An 18696-nucleotide genomic window follows, 5' to 3' on the forward strand; every position below is an offset into this window, starting at 1 on the left:
CTGAGTTCTGAAAGGTCAGATACATGTTGAAATTACAAGAATGGCTGATGGCAGGAATGGGCAACTGGCAGCCTCAGAGCCGCCTGAGAACTCCAGTGGCTCTTTGGCAGCTCTGGAAAGATGAAGAAGCAGCCTGACTAAAAAGCAAACAGAACTTCGAAGCACATGACAAAAGTGATCATTTGCTACAAAACAAAGGTAAGACAAAATTGGAGTATAGCATCTAGATCAAGGGAAGCAATAGTACCACTAAACATTAGGAAGAACTTCCTGACTGTAAGAGCTGTTCGACAGTGGAATTTGCTGCCAAGGAGTGTGGTGGAGTCTCCTTCTTTGGAGGTCTTTAAGCAGAGGCTTGACAGTCATCTGTCAGGAATGCTTTGATGGTGTTTCCTGCTTGGCAGGGGGTTGGACTGGATGGCCCTTGTGGTCTCTTCCAACTCTATGATTCTATGAAAACAAAAATGCCCTGTCCCAAAGAAGCAGCCAATCTTCATTGAATGGAAAATTAATTCTCCTCTCCTCTGTAGCACCAGTCCTGCCATATCCAGAACCCGCAGCATTTAGGTTTCTGGAAACAACACAGTAATGGAGGCTGCAATCCTTTGCACACACTGGGAGTAAAGGTCACTTAACTGAGCTGTGAGATTTTTCTGTAAATGCACCACTTACCATGTTTTGTGGGAGTTAAAACGTCCCCCTCCTTAAAATGAAATGAGGCAAAGAGCAAGCTGACAGTAGCCTGACCTGCAAATATTAGCAATGATTATATTAGCTCCATGTTATGAAAAATCACACCTGCTTATTTCTGCAGATCAAGCTGTTTGTTTAAAAGGCTGGGCATTGCTACCACAAGGAGAAGGAAAGGTCTGTCCCATCACAAGAGTATCATATACTATGATTTATATGGTCAGAATATAAGTTAATGAAACGGGGAAGGGAAAAAAATTGTGCTTTTTTTTTTACAAGGACAGCTGCAAACATCACTACAAATCAGCACATACACATGTCATTCCATTTGCTAACTAGAAGAAATTTATATACCGTACAAAAGATCCACAACATTTTCAGCACCTTGTTAAGTTTTATATCCTTCTTTATGCTTTTCAGTTGCTAAATAAGTACATAAAAGAAAGTAACTTGAAAATTATGGCTTTGCTGTCACCTAGTAAAATATCAACCATAGGGTTTTCATTAGTCAATTCAGCTAGGTATTTGCATATTTTAAAAATAGCTCTATTGCATATTTTAAATATAGCATTATTTTTAGTGATCCATAACCAGAAGTAGCAACGGAAGGTGCAAGCCACTTCTGACTTTGTTTGTTTGTTTAATTTGTACCTGAAGTGGTCATCAGAGAGTAATGCAGAATCAAGAATGGCCTGCCTGACATAATGCTGGCAAGTGCCTACAGTGGGACCTCAACTTACGAGCTACTCGACATCCGACGTTTTCGAGTTACGAGCAGAAAAATTCCAGTTACGCGCGCTTATGATTTTTTTCAACACCCAAACGGAAAACCCGTTCGCGGCTAGATGCGGTTTCCTCGACTTATGAGTTTTTAGATGCTGTTTCCTCGACTTACGAAGTTTTCGACCCACGAGTGTGCATTCGGAACGGATTAAATTCGTAAGTTGAGGTCCCCCTGTACATTGTTAGACTATATAATCCAACGCTGGCCATGTTCCCGTTCCAAGCAAGGGCAATTTTCTTGTCTTTCCTCTGAACTGGCTTTAGATCATCAACATAGAACAAAATATGACAGTGACAATGCCGCACAAAGCCAATTCAGAGTGACAGTGGAAACACTGCCATCACTCTGAGTTGGATTTGCAATATATTTATGCTCACTACATGATCTCCAATTATTAGAGATCACATTCCCAGTAATCTATGTGTGAGCAGACAAATTGACTTCATCACTCCTTTTATTCCTCATTCTTTAGCACATATACATGACAGAAACGTCACACCAAACTATTGTTTAAAAAGATAACTAAACAAACCCATGGTAGAAAATCTATAAACATGGGAGTGTCTGGGAAAGGATGTTTTGTGCCTTCAACCTTGCTGCATAGAAATTGTGTGCCTGTGCAGCCCTGGAAATTTGCTTCTAGCAACCACAATTAAACAGATTAAAATAAACTTATTAGATTTTGATTACACCTGGTAAAATCAATTTATTTTCAGAAATAAATCTATATATATAGGAATGTAAACTGGGTATGTTCCTTCCTCTCCAATGTTCAACAAAACTGCTTGACAGATTGAGGTGAAATTTTGACACAGCATCACATGCGAATGTCTGAAGGCTATAGGAAAGTTTGCTAAGACAGATGTCACACCTGGGCCACGTAAAACCCACAAAACTCCCTGTTCCAGAACGCACCACTCAGCCAAAAGTGCATGCTGGGAAGAAGAACCCAGAAGCAGCCTCTCCGAGGGCAGGGAAAATAATGACGTCACACACACACACCCCAACATGCTATAACCGCCAAAATGGCAATTACCCCTCAAAGCCAGACGACGGGAGATACACTGAGCCCCACAAACGCCGCAAACACCCCACTCCATGCAACAAAACTTAACACACTACCCACACACCCCACAACCACATTCAAACCCCTTCCCACCTCCTTATAACACTGAGTCATAAAAAACCCAAAAATTGAAACATACCAACTACCAACACTAACCCCTATGCCTTAAACCAGGGGTACCCAACCTAAGGACCGTGGGCCGGATGCGGCCCAAACACCTTCTCAATCCGGCCCACGGATTTACATGAGTAGAATGTGTCCTTTTATTTAAATTGCATCTCTGGGTTATTTGTGGGGCATAGGAATTTGTTCAATTTTTTTATCCAAAATATAGTCCAGCCCACCACATGGTCTGAGGGACGGTAGACCAGCCCATGGCTGAAAAAGGTTGCTGACTCCTGCCTTAAACAAACAATAATCTAATCTATCTATCTATCTATCTATCTATATGTAAACTGGGCATGTGGGTGTGTTTACACTTTTCACCAAAACCGCTTGACCGATTGAGATGAAATTTTGACACAGCATCACATCCACATGTCCGAAGAATATAGGAAAGTTTTCTCAGACAGATGTCACACCTCCGCTAGGTAAAACCCCAAAAACCCAGTGTTTCAAAACACACCACTGAGACGAAACTGCATGCTGGGAAAAGAACCAGGTTGCAAACCAACGCCCTCTAGCCGCGGCTACACTGGTACTGCACTTATAAAACCTTCCCTCTCAACAGCACCTCGGCTCCCGTCCCGTTTACATACTAGACCGAAGCCTTTAGAGACTAGGCCGAATGGAGGTACTGACTCGCCTGGATAGGGGCTGGGGGGAGGAGGGGACGGGATAGGTCAGGACACAGTGGGACCAGTCACAGGGATGAGCAGGGGGGGGGAGAGGGGATGTGATACGCCATGGGTCGGGACAGGATGGGGGGGAATCACAGGGATAAGCCAGGGGTGGGGGGGAGGGGCGGGATACGTCATGAATTGGCACAGGGTGGGGACAGTCACAGGGATATATATATTTATATATATATATATATATATACACACACACAAATATATATCCGCAGAGGACTGATACTTCTCAGAAAGGATTGATAAGCAATCCATTTCCAGAAAACACTGTGGCCAATTTATTATGGATCAATGAATGGTGTTTCTTATATCCAAGTAAGAACTCGTTTGAATACAGAAGCCTCTGAAAAGGATGTTGCCTCTCCCAATGGAAATAAAACATACTGAAGGGAATAATGCATATTGAATCAATTCTGTACATATAGAGCTGTACAAGATTACGCAAAATGTAAACATTGAATACAAATATTGCCTTTTTTTCTTCACATACATGAGTTTGTGTTCATGAAATCAAAATGAAAAAAATATACAAAGGTACAGTTATAAGCTAAGAACTGATGTGCATCCTCCATAAATCTAAATTAAGAAGAAAACATTAAATTGAATAAGACCTGATCCTTTGTTACGAACAGGACGTTCTGAGCACTTAAGGGTGAGACTTATGTTTCTTAAAATTCCCTTAATCTTTGTATAACCTTTCAGTTTTAGATCATCATTTAAGAGTTGGAGATAGGATCCAAACAACTGCTTGCCTCCAGCTGCAACCCCCAACCTGCTCCTGCCACTGGAACAGCATTTCAGAAACACCCCCTTAGCTCTTTTTGCAAGCGGGGGGGGGGGGGGGCAGTGGAAGTATGAAAGCCTGTTCCATGAGTGGAATTCTCCTTGCAGTTATTCTGTATAGCTATGGTTTCTCACAGTGTGCATGCTCATTGACTGCAGTGGGATTGGGGGGGGGGGGTCCACAATGCCTCTATTATGTCACCTACAATTCTGACCTGTCTCTGGCCAAGTTCCTTTTGACTAATAGAATAAAACATGTTTGTATTTCTGTTATGTCTGCTTCACAATGGGTATGATCAGTACGGCTGTTTGAATATTTTCAAAGATGCAGCCAACTTTGGAATACTATTTTGCTACAAAGAGCTTGGCATAATAGGATTTGTGATTGTAGAAGGGAAGGCTAATTAGACAGGATCCTCTCTAGCCATGGGATTAAAAGAAATAAGACTAATCGCCAGAACATCCATGGTTTTTTAAAAAAATTATATTTTATTAAGGTGATTTCAGTTAAAAGAAAGTGATACAGAAAAAAGAAGGAAAAGTGAGAGGGAGAACAACAACAACAACACATATAAAAGCAAAAATGTTGCCATGGCATAAGATTTTCGTTAGAATCTGACAGCATGAGGAGGTTTGTCAATATAGCCTGACTGAGTGTCTGATCACACAATGCAGCCTCCACCTGAGCAAGAGAGCTTTTACTTCCTCTCCTTCCCCCCCCCCCAGTCCCCAACATAGCCGAAAATCTGCTCAGTAGGACTGGGGTGCAGGGGGCGTTGAAGGGGCAGTTGCACAGGTGGGTTTTCTTTGCACCCGCAGGGCACCACTATCACCCATTGTATTTTGTTAATTATGAAGATACTAAAATGCACAAGATGCAGAAGTTAATCTACGTAATGTTTCAGAATACGACAAAGAACACACAGGACTTTTAAACTGTGGCAGAAGAACAAAACTCTGCTGTTTTAGCTATCGTGCAAATTTGCTTCATATGACGTCGCAAAGTGACCCAATGGAGCACAGAAAGAGCTGAGCACACCTTCCACCCCTGCATGTTCCTTGCAGTCACAGAAAGACAGCTAGCCTCATTCTACTCTTCAAGAGCAGGAGGCTAGCCTTTTTGTCAAGCACCTGGAAACAGAAGAGACTACATCTTTGGCAGCCCATTGCTGCATTTTAAGGGCTTAGTTATGTTCTTGACTTGTAACAGGGGTTTTAGTCAGTGTAGGCGACTGGCACAGTGCAACCTGAAAATCTGATTGTAGCTTTTAAGCAGCTAAACTAGGGAACAAGCAACTCTATTCTGTTCTGGGAATTTCCACAAATTCATTGAAAATGTTATTTGAGACTCTAGACAGAAAGATAGCAGTAAAGTTTTCAATCTGAGAATTACAATGGGTTCTCCCTTCAGTTACCGATATCTCTGAAACTCCAACAGCACCAACCAGAACAAACCTGTTTATTCATGCTTATCTTCTGAATGTGTTAAGGTGGTCTATAATATCTTGCACAAGAGCAAACCTTCTACCTTAAGCAGTCTTACTAGAAAATGAGTGTCACTGAATTCATTACATATTTCCAAGTAAATATACTTAGTCAAGGCTGTAAAAGCCGGACCAAAATTAATGAAGTCCATACCCAGAAACATGAGCTGAGTAGGAATCCTTAAGCAATATTTTCACTGTATGTCCCCTTTTTATGGAGGAATAAAGTCCATTCAGCTACTTATCTGCACTGAGGGTCAAATGGGATACGTACTGGCATACTTTCCACTCCTTATCTTAAAAAAGTGAACCAAAACCTGCCCTTCTCCCCACTATTCTTTCAATGTGAGGGTAATTACAATATCACCAATGGAAACATGCTTGCATCCTGCAGGATAGGTGACTTAGATTAAACACAGTAAGGAAATTCTCCAGCAGTGGGACCTCCTACACCTGCTAACACCAGCTTTGGATATTTAGCCTTCTGCTGCTGAAAATGGAAGCATGCTATTAATCCAGGTAGATGCTTCTGAATTTGCCTAGATTAGCAATGGAAAAATTCACCCTTATTTAATCAGGTACAATTTAGCACAGCACGAGGCAGCTCTGATGTCATTTCTTCTGTTTGCTTTTCACATGATGGTGATATGCATTAATGGCACAGCTTCCTCATAGATCTGCTGAGCGGCGAGTGCAAGCAGCGGCTGCAATCAGAATGGTTCCTATCTGCATCTAGAATATGCCCACAGGAACCATTCTGGCTCACGTTCTACAAATGCAGTAGAGAACCAAGTAAGCACCTGGAGATTTCATTAAAGCTTTCAGCATAGGACGAAGAGCAGTTTGTCTTCCCAAAGTCATGGAGACCATTCAGTTGGGTGATTTTTAAAAACTACCAAAGGGTGTTCAAATGCTCAACAGCTGGCTGAAGACAATATGGTTAAGGAAGGGTGCCAAGTCACTGTTAAAACCAGGTCAAGGATCAAGGTTCGTAAACCACAATCATGGCTTCAGATTGTGGTTTTTTGGCAGTAAACAAACCATAGTTGAACTGTTGGGCAGGGTTTCATACAATCAATCAAACAAACAAACAAACCATCATTCAAATAAACCATGTTTTAGTGTTAGATGCAAACTAAGCCATCTTCACAATTGTAAAAGGGAAGATATAACAATTCAATAAAGAGTTTAGTCTAATAAGGGACAATTGTTTTCTAATATCTGTTCACTGACAACCTACAGCTAGTGCTAAAATAATCTTAGAGAAAAACTGTTGAAATAATGATACATTTGAAGTCTGGTTATAGGTAACTTGTGCCTCATGCTGTTTTGCATTTATTTATGCTCACTTAAAGCATGCAAGATACAGTACTTAGATAAATTAACTAATAACCCATGTACATACATTTCACTGTACTGTACAGTATACCTAATTTGCTGATGAATGATAATAATATTTTGCTTGTTTTACTATTTCTAATAAATATGACTGAAACTGGGGTAGAATTTTAATTTCTACATGATATAAAACATTTAAGTAGTTGTCACATAAGACATTCTCTGTAATTAGTAATCTTCCACAAGTTAATCAATGTAAAGGTAAAGGTACCCCTGACCATTAGGTCCAATGGCAGACAACTTTGGGGTTGCGGCGCTCATCTCGCTCTATAGGCCGAGGCAGCCAGCATTTGTCTGCAGCCAGCTTCCAGGTCATGTGGCCAGCATGACTAAGCCACTTTTAGCGAACCAGAGCAGCGCACAGAAACGCCGTTTACCTTCCCGTTTATCTACTTGCACTTTGACATGCTTTCGAACTGCTAGGTGGGCAGGAGCTGGGACCGGCTCACCCTGTTGCGGGGATTCGAACCGCCGACCTTCTGATCAGCAGGCCCTAGGCTCCGTGGTTTAGACCACAGCACTACCCTATGTAACATTAAGTAACTTTATTTAAGCTGCAATTCTGCATACAATTCCCTGAGAACAAGCAGTTACTGAAAACAAAACGATTTTGTAAAAGAATAATCTTCTTTTTGGGGCTTGCTTGAGTAAAATATTAGCTGTGCTGATTATTTTCAAACAGCAATGCTCAGAGGGACCACCCAGCTTCTGTCTTATCTTACAAATGGTGAAAACAGCAAGGTTTTACCATAGCTGCCAAGTTTTCCCTTTTCTCACGAGGAAGCCTATTCAGCATAAGGTAATTTCCATTAAAAAAAGGGAGAACTTGGCAGCTATGGTTTTACTCCGCACCTGCCCTCATTGCTGAAAACAATTTATATGAACGGACAAGCTATGTTTAGCTTAATGATAAACAAGTGATACACATTTAGCACATTTTCAAGTTCTTAATTCCCTGGCTACAGCAAGAGGACAGCGCATAATCAGCAAGGCAACAAGGCTTTTTCAGATAAGGTTTTTTCTGCCAAGGTTCAACATACTGCATTATCTCTCAAGGATCCTCCCCCTACAATCCTGTAAACCTGGTTGTAAAGAGAGATTGCTAGAATGGGTCAAACCAGTTGGGCAAGTTTTGCCTGCCAGGATTGGTGCTGATGGGCCTGAATGCCTGATTTTTGTAAAGCTAAGAAAATGGCCAAAGATGGCATGGGACATGCCTGCCATTTAAAGAGGAAAGGAAGAAATAAATTTTTAGTCTTAGAAATGGTGTTGGGATGTAGAGAAGGAAGGGGATCTGAAAAAATAGGAAACTCTATTCAATATTTAGCTGATGAATTCATTCTGTTCAAGTGTACCGAAACAACTTTCTCATTCTTAATAAAATCCAGTATTTTTAAAAAAATCACAAGGTGACTTGCTTTTATGTCAGTATTTTCATGAAACTACAAACAGTAAAAATACTTCCATCATTCACTGTCCTGGTATCTGCAAACATGATCTAGAAACACTAGTTATAGCTTTGCCAGAAACAAGTTATAGAACAGCAACATAAAGAGCACAGCGTACAATTCCCACATGTATTTAATATCTAATGAAAATTGTCACTAGCAAAGCTCTCAATTCAAACTTGTTAAAATTGGTAGTACTGTAGAAGAAGATTTATACTCCTGCAGGACTCTGCAATAGCTGCTTCTACCATAAAGCACCACTGAAGGTATCAACACTACAAATTTAAGGGAGAACTGCCTAGGGTGAAGTCAACTGACTATTTCAATTAAACAATTAGATATTGTTTGTAGTAAGATTTGTTTCATTCACTGGGTACAGTTCACACTGTAGATAGCAAGACTTCCTAACTGGAACAATGCCATGCAACTCAAATGCTACCTAGAAAGTCTTACAATTAAAATGTGAACTTTTTATATTTAAAATCTATCCACTGCAAAATGACACCCAGATTTTAACAAACCACTTATGACAGACAATTGCCACACAAGCACAGATATTTGTAGAAGCTCAAAGTTCAGCCCCTACAATATACAGTGAGTCCAACCACTTATGTGAGGGTTCGGTTCTGGGAGTCCACCCCAAATCATGTAAAGCCAGGAACCCCCCATGCAGCACCTCTGCAGGGACACCCGAGGGCTCCAGGAGCACCCCAGGGCCTTCATGCGGCCTCCCCAGAGCTCAGTAAGGAAGGCAGAAGGCTTGGAAAGCTCTTTGCACAGCAGGTCCCACTCCCCCATTTATTTATTTAGGGGCTGTGCACCTACAGTCACAATCATGTAAGTAAATTACACGTAAGTGTCATGCCCACTGTGTTACAAGGCAAGTAATTATTTCTGCATTGCAGGGGGTTGGACTAGATGACCCTTGGAAGCCCTTCCAACTCTACAATTCTGTGATCCTATTAATAAATAACTGATTATTTTTGCATAGCATTTTTATTTTACTCCACTTATGAATCACTCATCTCAATGTGATTAACAATAAATCATCATCAAAAAATAAGAACGTATATGTAACAATTTCACATGTTTTAAAGTAGCCACAACTTACCCACAAGAACCGCAAAACACTCTGGGTTAATCTTCCTATTACCTGCCAGACTCCGCAAGTGGATTAACTGACACTTTTTGACTCATGGCATCCCTGGCCTCTAATTTTCTATTGATTTTGTCTACATTATGTAAAAAGCAGACAAGGAAGGGCAGGTGTAAATAAAAGAAAAATAAACCAAATAAGACAGTGAAAATACACATGGATCAACATACTTGCAATTCTCTTCATAAAACTTGGGAGGTAGACCTGATCCATGGATCACTCCTGCGGCTGCAGCCATTTCAGCTTAGTGCTTTTCTGCAAGAAAGAACAGGTCTACCTCCCAAGTTTTATGATAGGATTGGCAGCAGGTTGTTAAGGAAGCACTAGAGATGTTTAAGCTGAGAACTGTGACTTACAAGTAACAGTTGGTTAGTCTGCTGGGCTGGTCCTAAAGGAGGGATGGGCTGGGTCTCATATGGCCTTGCTGATTCAAGCATGTTGTGCTGATTCAAGATTTAGATGTGCAACCTGAGAGTCTGACACAAACACACAAACCGCTGTATTGGGCTTTGGGCTGTTGACAATGGATTGTGCGATGTAAGCAGCAGCATGAAGATTTGCATAGTGAATGGCGTGTTTCTGTTATAAGGTGATATTTAAGCACAATACATAATTGCTCGTTAAGAAGCACTATAAGAAGCATTTTATAGTGCTTCTATTTTTAAGGAGGACAGTAGCTTCTGTCTCACTAAAAGATATATATACACAGGGCTTTTTTTCAGTCAGAGCTCACTGGAGCTCAGCTCTGGCCCCTCTCAGGTAGGCACCATTGTCATCCTAAGAAAAGTTCATGGTAAGCTCCAGCACCTTTTTCTAGAAAAACAAAAACACCACTGGATCTATACCATGTGAGACACTTGACTATGTGATAAGCTGCTGCCTCACTAAAAAAAATTCTTGTTTTACAGGCAAATATCTTCATAATTGCTTTTTGGTTGTTATTTTTAATAAAATGGTTAAATGGAATTGGACTAATTTTGTCTCATAGAACTGTTTTTGGAGAAATAGTATTAATTGAAGCTTTGTTTGCTTGCTTTGTAAAAATACATGGTTTACATGGGGGTAAATCTAAATTCCAAAGACTTCATACATGAAGTTCTTTTATTATGATTTTATTATGATTATGTGGTGGGAGAGAACAATGTGAAGAAATCTGTGGGCTCTTTTAAATCAACAACTGAGAAATGGCTCATTCTGGAATCCCAAACGGGAATTAAGATTGCCGGATGAAATATCAACAACCTCAGATATGCTGATGACACAACCTTGATGACAGAAAGTGAGGAGGAATTAAAGAACCTTTTAATGAGGGTGAAAGAGGAGAGCACAAAATATGGTCTGAAGCTCAACATAAAAAAAAAACAAGATCATGGCCACTGGTCCCATCACCTCCTGGCAAATAGAAGGGGAAGAAATGGAGGCAGTGAGAGATTATACTTTCTTGGGTTCCATGATCACTGCAGATGGTGACAGCAGTCACGAAATTAAAAGACGCCTGCTTCTTGGGAGAAAAGCAATGACAAACCTAGACAGCATCTTAAAAAGCAGAGACATCACCTTGCTGACAAAGGTCCGTATAGTTAAAGCTATGGTTTTCCCAGTAGTGATGTATGGAAGTGAGAGCTGGACCATAAAGAAGGCTGGCCGCCAAATAATAATAATAATAATCATAATCATAATAATCATAATCATAATAATAATAATTTATTATTTATACCCCGCCCATCTGGCTGGGTTTCCCCAGCCACTCTAGGCAGCTTCCAACAGAAAAATAAAATACAGTAATCATTAAAACATTAAAAGCCTCCCTAAACAGGGCTGCCTTCAGATGTCTTCTAAAAGTCTGGTAGATGTTGTTCTCTTTGACATCAGATGGGAGCGCGTTCCACAGGGCGGGCGCCACTACCGAGAAGGCCGAAGAATTGATGCTTTTGAATTATGGTGCTGGAGGAGACTTGAGAGTCCCATGGACTGCAAGAAGATCAAACTTATCCATCCTGAAGGAAATCAGCCCTGAGTGCTCAGTGGAAGGACAGATCGTGAAGCTGAGGCTCCAATACTTTGGCCACCTCATGAGAAGAGAAGACTCCCTGGAAAAGACCCTGATGCTGGGAAAGATTGAGGGCACAAGCAGAAGGGGACGGCAGAGGATAAGATGGTTGGACAGTGTTCTTGAAGCCACCAACATGAGTCTGACCAAACTGCAGGAGGCAGAAGACAGGAGTGCCTGGCGTGCTCTGGTCCATGGGGTCACGAAGAGTCGGACACGACTAAACGACTAAACAACAGATTGAGAGACAGTTACTAAGGCCATTCAATTTATCATTGGAAAGGGGGAAGGGAAGTGTCTCTGTCTATCAGACAGACATAAATGACTGTTGTCAAGTGAGTGGGTGCAGACAAGACCGCTTATGGTGCTTGGTAAAGTCTCCCACTCCAACCCAGGCCTGCAAGTATTAGGGCTACATGAAAGAAAGAGGGTCAAACTGGTAGAAGTCATGGGTGACTTCATGTTATCTAGCTACTTGTATATACATTTTGAATGAATGACTTCACGTTTTACGCATAAAAGTTCTCTCATATAGCCTGTGAATATTTTAAGTTCTCTTGAGTAGGAACCGCACCCATTTTTTAAATAGGTAATATGAGCTAGCTGCTAGTGACATTTACTTCAGGTGACCTAATGCAATGGTACTTTTGGGAGGGTGAGAGAATAAACAAAGATAAGCAAAATACACAAAAGTGTATTTTGCATATACTGAAATAGAAAACCAAGCCCTGCACTGAAGCACAGCAACACCTTTTGGTTCCAGGAAGCAATGCTATTTAAAGCAAATCGCAATAATGCAAGCCAAACTTCATATATCGACCAGAAACCTTTGTTGAAGGTCACTATGCAGCAAATTAAGCATTTTTAAAGCATATCTATATAACTGCTTCATTACTTCTTCATATACCAAAGCATAGTCTGAAACTAACGGTATCCCTGCCCCAAATCCATAAAAGATGCACATAGGAACATCATAAATTGGTTGGTGATAGAATTTGGTACCTATTTTATCTGGAAAATCATAGATTTTCCCCCTCCCCACCTTATCTTTAATATTTAGAGGAACAGATTCAGTTCAGCGCTGCAAAATAGTATATTAAGAAATGCTGTAAAGGCTGGTCTTTGGTCTTCATTTTATGCACAAACAATGACATGAAGCAGCAGGTGATCTTTAACTTACAATAGCACATTTGCACATTAATTCAAATCCTCTGACACCCTAAGTGCCCTATCCTAAACATTCCTTTGAAAGCAATGACACTTGTTTACAAGTTACCCTGAAGAGCACAGCAAATGGATTCAAAAAGGTAACATTTTAGTAATACATAATTTTACTGGGAAGTGGGAGCAAATACACAGCCAGTCTTCTGTTGCCTTTGGGGGGGTGTCCTTTTTACAGGCTGAAGCATCCCTGGCCTGGCCTAGCTTGGAGCTCTTCTCCACAGCACAATGTTTCAGATGGGGGGGGGGAGGGAGGTACTTATTAAATGCCTTGATGCTTGCAGGGAACCCAAACCACCTGCTGTGCTCCTTGCCTGCAAAGGGCACCTGCAGACTCCGCAGGAAGCGGTGTGTGTGTGTGTGTGTGTTTGTTTGTTGCTGGAGCACAAAGTGTGGCGAGGGAAAGTGTGGCCAGGACTGTTCCAGGGCACCGGTTTCCGTGTCTGACATATCACTCCCCCCCCCCGGGAATCAGCCCCCGCCCCCGCAGGACCGTCCCATGGGAGCAGGAAGTGGGGGGGGGGAAGCGTCACTGCCTTCTTCTGAAACTGAGAAGACTCTCCAAGATGTCCAGCCCCGCCCCCGTCCAGCCATCGCCCCCCGCCATGGAGGCCAGGAGGGGCGGCAAGGCTTCGTTCGCCTCGTCCAAGGAAAAGCCCGAGAGAAGCCGAAGCCGCGCCGCCCCGCTCCACCTGTTCAATCCGGATTCAAAAGCAGGAAAGCGAACCCGAGGAAGAGGCCCCCGCTCGCTGCCATCTGCCGCAACGCAGCGCCAGGCCCCCACCCCGCTCGCCGAGGAGGCTCCTCGGGGCGCCCAGCCCTCTCGGGTCCCGTCCCGTCCCCCGACACGCGGCAGCATGGCCACCCCACCCCCGAGAGGGAGAGGGAAGCCCGGGAGCCGCGTGTCTCTCCGCCCGGGGGTCTCTCCGCCTGCGCACCCACCTTCCGCCGCTTCGCGCTTCCTTGCCGCAGGCGACGCAGTTCGCCCGCCCGAAGCCGACGCCGGCCGAGAAGCAGCAGCGGAGGCAGGACTGAATTGCGGCGGCGGCGCAAGGGCCTCCCTCTCTCCCTCCTTCCTTCCTTCCTTCCCTCTCTCTCTCTCGGCGCGTCTGCACGGCTGCCTGGTCGTCCGTCGCGCCTCTGCGCCGCTTGGTCCCCGGCAACGGCGGCTCCCTCTCGCTCTGCCTTTTTCTTCGAAAAGGGGCGGCGGCAGCCGGGCAGCCGCGTCCTCCTCCTCCTCCTCCTCCTCCTCTGGCGGCCAAGTCCCGAGCGGGGCTGCCCTCCCTCCCTCCCTCCCTCCCTCCTCCGCTCTGCTGCCGGGAGAGTCCCCGCCAGAAGAAGGCAAACTAGGCAGCCTGCCGGCTCGGGCCCCTCCGCCCGCCCCTCCCTCTCTGGCCCGCCCGGCTTTCCCCCTTCCTTCCTTCCTCCTTCCTCCCTCCCTCCCTCCTTCCTTCAGTCGCCCCTTCGTCCCTCCCTCCCTCCCTCCCTCCGGGCCCGCGGAGGGCGAGTGGTCGGGCAGAGGCGCCCCAGGCCTGACGGCTCCCCCCCCCGCCGCTTTCTCTCCCTCCCTCCCCTCCTCCCTCTCGGCAGCCCCCTTGGTGGAGCCGCGAGAGGCCGGCGGGCTCCGCTTCTGGCTGGCTCCCTTTCGCGGAGGTTTCGCTTGCCTTCCAGGCCGCCCATCCCTGAAGCCCCGCAGGAGGACTCGGCGCTCGCCAAGGGGAATTGGCCGGACCGCCGCGGACTTCCGTCCTGGAGCGCCTGGAAAAGGCCTGAGGCGGCCGCGGCAGCAGGTGAAGCCGAGAGGCAGCGACCTGGCCCAGGACTGCCCGCTCCGCCAAGTGGGATTCGAACCCTGCTCTCTCAGGCGCGCTAACCACTGCACCGCAGGGCTGCCTATCCAGACAGACAGACGGAACCATCCTGCACAGGCGGCCATTGGTCTGAAGATCCCCCCTGCCCTGCCCTGGAGCTGCCTTAGAGCAGAGTCGGCATGTTGTTTTCTACACCAGCTGGCAGATGAGGGTTCAGAGAGTTTCTCCAAGTTCTGCCTAGAGCGATGGAAGCTGTGAGCTGCTGCCTGTGAAAGAAGCCCCTGAGGCTGCACTGACCCTTCCCTTACTGGTGTTCATGCAAGGAGGTGGCGGGACCCCATTCTTTTGTAATGCTGGGCGCAGGTGGCTGCTCTGGCACCCAGAGCGGTGGGGGCAGAGCGAGGTTCCCCCAGAGTCTGCCTGGTGGATGCAAGCCCCACGCTGTCATTTTGGGCAGCGCGGGGCCCCAAGCCACCTCATCACTCCCAGGAGAGCTGCAGGCCAGGCCCCCACGGTGTGCCATTTTGTCACCCCCTCAGGGATGACATCAGGGGTGGACCACACACACCCCGCACCCGCCTCCCTACGCCCCTGTCTGTAATCTGCTCCCTGTGTGTGCTTTTTGCATAAACAGTACGCCAGTTGCGTGTGAACTTCTAGCCCAAAGTTTCTCCTTGTATCTTTTCCCAGCCATTATCCCAACTGGATGAGCTGAACTCCTTAAAATGCTGCTACAGCAATCATGGAAGATGGACACTTCTCTAAATGCCATCTCAAGAAGCCCTGCCCCCACTTTAGAAGACAGACATCTGGGCTCACTGAAGTTATGGAGGTGTATAAGAATTATGCATATTTATACGTATTGAGCTCTGGGCTGGAAAGCAGGAAGCATTGTTGCTCTGGTGGATCCCAATATGCATCTGTGGCAGGAATAAGTTTTTGCTCCATGTGTACGGTCCTGCTGGGAAGTGCAAGCTTAGTGTACCACAGAGAATGATATTGGGGGCGGGGAGCTTGACAGTTTTGAAAGAAGAAGCACCTTTTAAAGGGAATTGCACGAAAACAGACCTGAAGTTAAAACAAAAAATTAAAAAAATTCCTTCCAGTAGCACCTTAGAGACCAACTAAGTTTGTCATTGGTATGAGCTTTCGTGTGCATGCACACTTCTTCAGATACCAAAAGCTCATACCAATGACAATCTTAGTTGGTCTCTTAAGGTGCTACTGGAAGGAATTTTTTTTAATTTTTTGTTTCGACTACATCAGACCAACACGGCTACCTACCTGTAACTAGACCTGAAGTTTGTTTGTTTGTTTGTTTGTTAAATGGGCTGTTCTTCTGTGTGATATGTTTTTATCTGCAGCACTTGGGTTCATAGGCATAGCCAGGATTTTGGGGGGGGAGGGCAGAACCTCAGTTAGTTAAGTATTTTTATGGATTTACTTGATTTAGGGGGGCAGATCCCCCCCCCCCGCTATGCCCATGGCTGGGTCTGTTGTGGATGTTTTGGAAGGGGGCGTTGCCAGACCAACTCTCCATTTCCATAGTTTCACTTTCAACCCTATTACTTTCTCAGTTGGATAAGTCAGACCTCGCCCTAGAAAATACTTAAAGTGGTTTACAAGAAGTTGAAATTGCAAGAAAAAGAATAAATCATGTTTTAAAGGCTAATTTTTGTTTGTTAATTTATTTATTGTAATCCTAACTTTTTATAAGCCACCCTGGGTATTGCCATTGCATTAGAAGGTAGAGTATAAAATTAATAGCCTACATATGGCAGCAGTGGGATTGAAAGTGAAACAAAATGTGGCTGGACAGCTGGTCTGACATGGATTCGTTCCAAAACAGTACCGTTTTCTCTTTCGCCCATATTTCAGAAAGCTACTAAACTTTATCATGCTACAGAACTCTGCTCAGCACAACTGTCCCCTCGCTCTGCCCTGCTCCAGTTCTAGAGGGGAGTGTATGGCCCCTTCTAATGTGTGCATATATGTGAGAAACGTTACAGTGGAATGCAAAATCTACATGGATCTTGAAGGACAATTCCAATTGCTTGTGGATCTTTTACACACCAAAAAGGGGAGATATATTTTCTGCAACATTGCAGGGAGCAATAAAATACCATCAGTTTTGACGGATCACAAAGATCAAGAGGAACAAGAAGATGAAGTATCGTATAGGAGTGGTATTAAAGCGACTAGAGCCGGACAGCTGCAAAGGACGGCCCAGCTAAGGGCCAAATGACTTATCTATTCGGTAAGTGCAGTTATTGCACACACTGTCAGCACTGGGATTGGAGGGCACATCTGGATCACGACACCAGCATTGAGCAGGTGGGTTTTAACTCTTAACCCTTGCTGTGGGCCCAATCCAGGTTAGAGGCCTTGAACCTGCAGTTTGGAAAAACAATACCCATTTGCTTCAGTGGGAGCTTCAGCACACACACACACACACACACCACATCTAAATTGCAGGAAGAGGGTCCTTTATCTGGACTGAGCAGGGGACAAAGAGTTAAAGTCCCCCACACTGGAATCCTGATCCAAACTGGTCCTCCTTGTGCCACACTTGGCAATTTGTGTCAACCAAACCAAACCAAAACCTGCACTCAAAAGATCCCTATGGACCATGTTTTCAGTGATTTCTTGCTTTGGAGTGATATATTAAGAAATAGGAATACTGTAGCAGGTATGACTTTATTGTAGCACTAACTATAAACAGAGCATTCTTATGTCATACTTGCCAATTCCTGCTCTTGTTTTCTGGACTAATAATATCCAAAAGCAATGAAACAGCAGGTTCTTACTAACTTAAGTATGTGTTTGGACTTAAATACCTTGTCTACTCCTTGAGACAGCCCATGAAGCTTGCACAAAAACAGCTTTCACAAGGGTGAGTTGTTTAGTAATTACTAATAGTGATCAGACTCTAGTAGGCATAATAAGCTCTACTCAATAGGGTTGTGCTTCTTATCATAATTAGACTTTGTACTTGCTGTCACAGAGCTGAGGCAAAACAATTAAAGATAAATGTCACTGGAAGTTCAAGACTGAATACAAATTGTTCTTTCTGGCTTAGGTTTAATAGTTGATGTCCTTGTTTTACCCAGTTTGACCCCTCCTTAGTAGAAATCAATGGACCACTTTTCTGCTGTGCATTTTTACAAGTGTAAATCTAACACTACACAAGCAAAACATACAACTTTACAGGTCAGCTCCTACTTTCTCTCCAGTTCTCTACACTGTTTTCTAATCAATGCAAGTCTCTTGTTACATTCGTCCTTAGAAAACAACAGCCGTATTTTAAGATGCTGAGGCACATGCCAGTATGTCTGTCATTCCGTTAGACTACAAAGGCTGTTTGAAAATTTAGCCAGGAAAGCTATGGCTGCAATCAGTAGCCTACTTTCTCTGGAGCAGAGCCACTTACTTTGATGGGACTTCTTCAGAAAGAATGTCATGTGGACTATAACAAAAACTGCTTTTAACACTCTTGCTTATTCTAGGAATATATATAAAGACGATTCTCGTCATCTCTGGACTTTAACTGGTAAGCTCTGATTTCTGTGTTAATTACAAACTTTTGTATGGTACAGAATAAACGTGCCACTTTTTGCTTTACCAACTTGCCTCTGGCTCCAGCCACTTCTGGCATGTAGGCCCTGAGAGGCTCAGTATAAGGGAATTTGACCCCAAAACCTTAGGCCCTCCTGTTTTTAGGCCCTCAGTTTCCTAGCTTGTTCACAGAGCTCACTGGGTGACCTTGGGCTGCTCTCCCCTTGCAGAAAGGGGTGTGCGTGTGTGTGAAGAGGTGAGTATGGTGAATTATTTCTGCTTGAAGACTTCATCTTTGATTTGAATACCTGCACATTTGTTAATTTCAGGTAATCGGTTGGATCCTAACTAACCCCCCATGAATGGAGGTGCTCCTTCTGCTCGTGGGAGAAACTGGGA

General features: G+C 44.1%; 1 protein-coding gene and 1 long non-coding RNA gene across 3 annotated transcripts in view; one reads left to right on the plus strand and one right to left on the minus strand.

Annotated features, from left to right (window-relative positions):
* The window catches only part of PIP5K1B (phosphatidylinositol-4-phosphate 5-kinase type 1 beta), an 80163-nt gene extending 65944 nt beyond the window's left edge, over positions 1–14219 (minus strand). The window contains exon 1 of one of the 2 annotated variants that reach the window (XM_035099695.2): positions 13874–14219. The gene's annotated coding sequence lies outside the window, so the exon portion shown is untranslated. Of the gene's footprint in view, positions 1–9615; positions 13854–13873 lie in introns of those variants that run through there. The other variant, XM_035099696.2, reaches the window with a different exon arrangement.
* A 191-nt stretch (positions 14220–14410) lies between these two features.
* Positions 14411–18363, plus strand: LOC132592794 (uncharacterized). The gene is made up of 2 exons (XR_009558304.1): positions 14411–15068; positions 15433–18363. It is a non-coding gene; the product is annotated as an uncharacterized LOC132592794 (long non-coding RNA).
* The last annotated feature ends 333 nt before the right edge of the window (positions 18364–18696 follow it).

The sequence above is a fragment of the Zootoca vivipara genome, chromosome 11 (genome assembly GCF_963506605.1).
Source record: "Zootoca vivipara chromosome 11, rZooViv1.1, whole genome shotgun sequence".
Taxonomy (NCBI): Eukaryota; Metazoa; Chordata; class Lepidosauria; order Squamata; family Lacertidae; genus Zootoca; species Zootoca vivipara.